Raw genomic sequence first — 6,543 nt, forward strand, 5'->3', positions numbered from 1 at the left:
AAGATCAGGAACAAGATGCTTTTGAGCGCAGGCTTGATGATTTGAAATTTTAGCTGAATGTGCGCCTGCTATTGATTCTACAATTGTTGTGATTGTTGGTGAGAACACTACTCCTCAAACTCAAAGCCAAGGACAGGAGCAATTGAACACAGGTGGTGGAGTGGGGGTAAAGGCACCAGCTAAGAGAAAGGGTAGGGGTCCGACAACAAGTTTTAAGAAGCCAACCGGTCCCATAGTGTTGGAGTATGACAAAAGAGGCCGACCTACTGGCCAATGGATTCGGGAATATGCAAACCAAGTTGGCATATGTTCGCGCAAAATCCCCATTACACTTTGTTGGAAGCAAGTACCTCCAGGATTGATTCAAACATTTTGGGATGATACCAGGGCAAGTGTTTTGTTCAAATGCACATTTACATGTATTACAAATAATTTCACCTAATGTTTGTTTGTAAATGGAAAATAATAATTGCTTGTATCTGTGATTGCGGAAGCTGTTTCGTATTCCTAATGATCCCCAGAAGAGAAGGGTGTTTGATTCTTTACTAGCGGAGAGATTCAAAGGCTTCAAGATCCACTTGACGAGTGGATGGATCTATAAGAAAAAGAAACACAAGAAGAAAGCTTCCAAGGGAAATGATGGTGAAGGTGGAAATGAGGAAGATGTTGAGGAACAAGACCCACCGTGGAAAAAATGGCCAAGCGTGACGGAGGACGAGTGGAAAGACTTTGTTATTAAAAAAACTCGACCCAAAGCAATTGTAAGAACTACTAAATCTAATGAGAATTGTATAATATATTGACTCTTTTTGCAGTAATGATGCTAACATTACTATTTATGTAGGAAATTCGAGAGCAAAACAAGGCAAATTCATTGAAGAAGGAGTACCGCCATCATACGGGGGCCAAGACATTTGGTGAATGGAGGCAAACTTGGTAGAAGGAGGGTATATACCCCACTTTGACTCAAGGGTCATCCGAAGAACCCTCCAACTCCACGATCACTACGTTGGTTAGTCGTGCTGGCGATTTCATTTGTTCTCTACATTCCTTTGATATGGACACCGGAAAATGGGTCATCAAGGAACCGGAAAAAAAAGTGGCTGATAAACTTGTAAGCTATTTGAAACTTTAGCATAACTTTACCATACAAAAACATTATATGTATTCATGTTAACATTTTTTCTTATGCTACAACTTGAGTACACTACAGAAGTTGTTGAAGGCAAGCTGGTCCCGACTATAGAGAAAGAGCCCTTCACCTTGGCTTTAGGAAAGCCCTACCATCCAGGCCGGGTAGTAGGTATGGGAGGGACGTTTCTAGGATGGGAGAAGGTGATGGGTTCAGAATACACAAAAATGGGAAGATCTCGAGCAAGTGTTAACTCACCGGAAGAATTGGATGCCAAGGTGGCATCCATTAAGGAACAAGTTCGCAATGAGTTAATAGGTGAATTCAATGCTTGGGCGAAGCAAATGAACTTACCCTTGTCGTTCCCCTCGACTACACCGGTCGACTCCAATAGTCACCCAAAAGGACAAGGAGAAGATGAGAGACATGGAGAAGAGGAGATACATGAGGTAGTTTTCTATCTATTAGTTTTGGCCTAGCTAGTGAGTTACGTGAGATCTAATGTGGCATTATTGATTAATTATTGCAGGTTGTTACTCCCACACATGCGGACTCGAGGGAGGTTGATAATCCAACACCCCATGAATTTCCAGATTAAGAGGTGAATTTAGGATTCGAGGGAGCGTGTTTGGTTTTAACATAGTGAATTTCGTTACATGATCAATTGTGTAGGAAAAGACCCTTTTTGATAATTTCAGTTTTTACAAGTGAATTTCGTTACTGGTGTAGGTAGAGACTGAGTGTACACTTCTAGCCCCGGGTCTATCAAATGGAGGAGAGTTGCAGTTGGTGGCGTATGGTAGTGCACAAGCGACGACTGGTGATACGGTCCATTTCCAATCGCTTAGGCCACAACATTACTCGGTCGGGATCAATTCTTACATTGCTGGGATTGAAAACATCCCACTACCGGTGCCTATAGTGGATGATGGGATTACTCTTCTTTGGGAAGCAAAGGGTAGCTATGTGCAATGGCCACGTGCTTGAGTGAGGTTGATCAACGAGGTAATATTTATTTTGATGTTGTGCAAAATAACAAATCTGCATGCGTACTTACTAGCTTAAACCCCGGCCAAAAATTTTTGAACTCTAATTATCTTTGTTTTGATCAGATTTCGAAAAAAAAGTCAACCATCAAAGAGAAGGAAGGTGGAGAAGCCTAAAAGCGTTGATAAACCTACAAAGAAGATGAGTTAACAAGGGTCGAAGAGTGAACAAGTGTCGAAAAAGAATTCTTCGAAAGGTTCAGCCATGCAACCTACTCCACTTGTTGGAGACAATGTCCTTCAATCGCTCACTAAGGATTTAACTTTTCTACACAATCGTTTTAGTCATTTGCCTAGTGACGATCCCATTGAAATTGCACTTCCTAAGGCAATGTTCCATTATGATGAGGATGCAAGTGCATGGTTAAACAAACAAGATGTGAAGGAATTTTTAAGAGGTTCAATGCTTAACATTTCTCTCATTCAAATATTCATGAGGTACGAGCACATGCCACTTAAATTAATTATGTTATTCATATTAGTGTTGTTTATCCTTCATATATATGTCAATTAATTTTTCATTGTAAATGCACGTAGAGCACTACGGGAGCACATAAGTGACACTGATTCCCCTAGTAAAGTTGGGTGGTTATGCCCCGAACAGACATCCGAGACTAGAATCTTACACAACTCCCCCGAGGTGATGTATTATGTTAATCATAGTATTAGGGAATCAATGCGTGCGGGAGACAAGTTCATATTCGCCCCATGTTATGAGGAGTATGTTTAACCATGTGTAATTCAATTCTTTCTACATTTGAATTATTTGTTGTACCCTAATTATTGATTTGTTCGTTTGTGTATTGTGAATTTATGTAGGTTTCATTGGTTCCTCATGGTGATTTGTCCTGCTAATAACACAATCTTTCACCTTGATTCAGCTCGATCAACAAAGAAGTACCTCGTGATGTATGTACTACAAAAGTAAATATAGCTACCTAGTGTTGATTATCTTAACCTAACTCATTTAGTAGTCAAACTAATCAAATTTGAATTTACTTTCCTATAGTATTATGAAGAAGATACATGGTCGTGCTCCACGGGGTCCTACATGGAAATCACCTATGGTAATGCCACATCATATTGTGATTATCTTAATAAACATTGCTAAAACAATTGTGGATTTTATGTGACGTTTGATTCATTTGATTTGTTCCTATGCTAGTGCCCACAAAAAGATAATGGAGTTGATTGTGGATTATACGTGATGAGATTCATGCTTGACATAGCGACTCATTGTACCAACACCATACATCTTGATGAGGTATGACCTTAAACTTAGTAAAATGCTCTTTTTCTGTGATTTCAAGGCTTAGCCACCTATAACTAAGTATAATTGACATGTTATGAGAAAGAACTTGGTCATTTGTTTAAAAATGTAGAAAATGGGCAAGTAGAAGTCATTTAGGCCTTATTTAGGCTAATTTGGATGAAAATGCGACCTTAAACTTAGTAAAATGCTCTTTTTCTGTGATTTCAAGGCTTAGCCACCTATAACTAAGTATAATTGACATGTTATGAGAAAGAACTTGGTCATTTGTTTAAAAATGTAGAAAATGGGCAAGTAGAAGTCAAATAGGCCTTATTTAGGCTATTTTGGATGAAAATGCGACCTTAAACTTAGTAAAATGCCCTTTTCTGTGATTTCAAGGCTTAGCCACCTATAACTAAGTATAATTGACATGTTATGAGAAAGAATTTGGTCATTTGTTTAAAAATGTAGAAAATGGGCAAGTAGAAGTCTTTTAGGCCTTCTTTTTGACCGTTTTGACCTAAGTATTTAATTTTTTACATATTTATTACTCACATGTTTAACTTAACTAATTAATTTAATTTATTCTAACATAATTTATATATATTCTAAGTTTTGCAAGGTGCAAAAGGGAGATGCGTTAACAAGCAAGGATCTTAATTAAGTTCGAGACATGTTGGCATCTTTCATCACCTTCAATTTGTAAATGTGGCATCATTTTGAATTTATACTTTGTTAATTATTAACTTTTAGACTACAATATTGACTAGTTATTAGTATTGTTTGTATTTATGTATATATCACACTTTATTTGTTGTATTGCATTTGGTTTTTAATTATAAAAGTCTAAATATATATTTTTAATTCTTGTTATGATTATTAATAATAATTATATTATGACAGAATTTATAGCAATAATATGGCAGAATATTATAGCAGGATCAGTTGCAGGAATAATTGCAGGCAAAAAAAAAAAAAAAAAAAAATTAGATCCCTATTATTGCCACCGGTTTACCGGTTCAAACCGGTGGCAATAGTCAGCCTTCCCCTCCAAAAAAAAAACCGCGCCATTATTATTTCCACCGGTTAACCGGTGGCCATAATTATTATTACCACCGGTTAACCGGTGGCCATGAGGACTTTTGCCACCGATTTTGAACCGGTGGCCATGCGTTGCTGTATTGTCACCCCTCAAATGACCACCGGTTCAAAACCGGTGGCAATGGGGGGTTTTCAACCGGTGGCCATTACATATTTTCGCCTAGTGTTAGGTGGATCTTGGGTGGGGATTAGGCGGGTCTTTGGCGGGGATTAGGTGGGGATGGATATCCAAGTGGAGGTGGGGCGGGGATGGTTTTGGAGTTGTACCCGGTGGAGCGGGGATGGGGATGAAAATTGGACCCGCCGCGGGGATGAGGATGGGGATGGGGATGGGGATGGGAAGGCCAACATCCGCCCCGCCCCGCCCCATTGACATCCCCTAACAATAATGTTTTCATTGATTTCTTGGTTTTTATATTCTTTAAGTAATATGACTTGGTTTAATTTCAACCCCTTACCTCCATTCTACAAGGACCAATCATATAGTATATTCTTACTTCTTACTTCCTAGTTGTGAGATTAAATCTTGTCTAGTTTTTTTTTTTTGCTCTTTCAGCATAAAAAAGGTTCTAATTAGGGAAATTTTGGAATTATCTGTTAATTGCTTTAATTTCTTGATTAAAATTAGGAAAAATACTATACGTACCTTTGTTGCATGCATGGCTTAACCTAATTTGTTTACTCTTTGCTTGATATAAGGAAAAATAAATACATATTTGATCAAATATAAACTCTCTTCAAGATTAACAATTGCTCAACAAGCGCAATGGATAATAGTTTAATCTTCTTAGATTAAATAATAGAGGACATAAGGAGTATTTATAATTATATATATACTTTTAATTGATCATAGTAGTCATACTTATACCACAACTCTTGTAAATTTTCAAAACAATTTTCTATAATACGTAGTATATATTTTTTTCCTTTTAAAAAAAATTGAAAAACTGAAAATATAAAACCATAACAATGAGCCCTTAATAAGTAAGGCCACAAGAAATAACAAGATGTGGAATTTTTTTTGGGACAAAACACCACAAATTTGGCTCCTTTTCTATTTGTAAATTTATTAAAGTAAAACAATCTAGTGTTTAATTAATGGCCCATATAAAGGCCATTGGGCTTATACAAATCCTTAAAGTTAGTAGATCTAGATTTAGAGTTTCTGTGGCCCACATTAAAGCCCATCTGACTAAACTAATGGGCTTCTTTTGTGATTAGGTGCCTTCATTTCTGGCTAGTCTCAAGGGGAAAAAAACAAGTCGAAATTGATTTGGCTGGTTTTCTGTTTTTTGGTTTTTTGTTTTTTAAAAGTATAGGATATATGTCCCATAATGAATAAAAAATTATTTAAACATATTAAAATTATAGTAATTTTGAAAACTGACAACAGATAAGTGGAAACAGCTTTTTCTTGTTTCATGTTTTTGGTTTTTGGTTGTAAAAAAAAAAACAAGAAACTGAAAACAAAAAATGATGTCAAACAAGCCCTAAGTTAATTGATAAATGGCAAAAGCTAAGATAGTTTTAATTGAAATTAGTAAGATAGTATTAAATAAATGAAAATGATAAGGTGTTGAATTTATGAGATAATTGATTATATATGATGTTTGGTAGTTCTATGATTGAGTGTTTATTAGATAAATAAATATGATAGTTTCAATTAACATTTTATTTTATGATGATACTCACATTAACCTCAACTTAATTAATCCCTTTTTATATTCAAAGTGTATGTCAACACAATGGTAATTAATTAGGGTGCTTTGAATTATTAGAATCTTATCACTTTAAGTGTCTAAACTCTAAAGTAGATTGTCTCTTGTCAAAAAAAAAAAAAAAAAAAAAAAAGCCAAGTTATATTTCTTCATCCAATAGTACAATACTTCCAACTTCCAAGATGATTAGCACGGATAAGTTCGCTAGACTTGAAACAAAGATCTCATATAGATGATAAACTATAGAGCTGTATTTTTTTGCAAACAAAAAAAATTTAATAAAGATCAGAATAA

At 35.9% G+C, this 6,543-nt stretch overlaps 1 long non-coding RNA gene across 1 annotated transcript; it reads left to right on the plus strand.

Moving 5' to 3' along the window:
- Positions 1-2,988: 2,988 nt before the first annotated feature.
- On the plus strand, positions 2,989-4,067 carry LOC110689572. Its single transcript, XR_002504920.1, has 3 exons — positions 2,989-3,087; positions 3,198-3,442; positions 4,044-4,067. It is a non-coding gene; the product is annotated as an uncharacterized LOC110689572 (long non-coding RNA).
- Positions 4,068-6,543: the final 2,476 nt, after the last annotated feature.

Source organism: Chenopodium quinoa, unplaced genomic scaffold (genome assembly GCF_001683475.1).
Source record: "Chenopodium quinoa cultivar QQ74 unplaced genomic scaffold, ASM168347v1, whole genome shotgun sequence".
In the NCBI taxonomy this organism is placed as follows: Eukaryota; Viridiplantae; Streptophyta; class Magnoliopsida; order Caryophyllales; family Amaranthaceae; genus Chenopodium; species Chenopodium quinoa.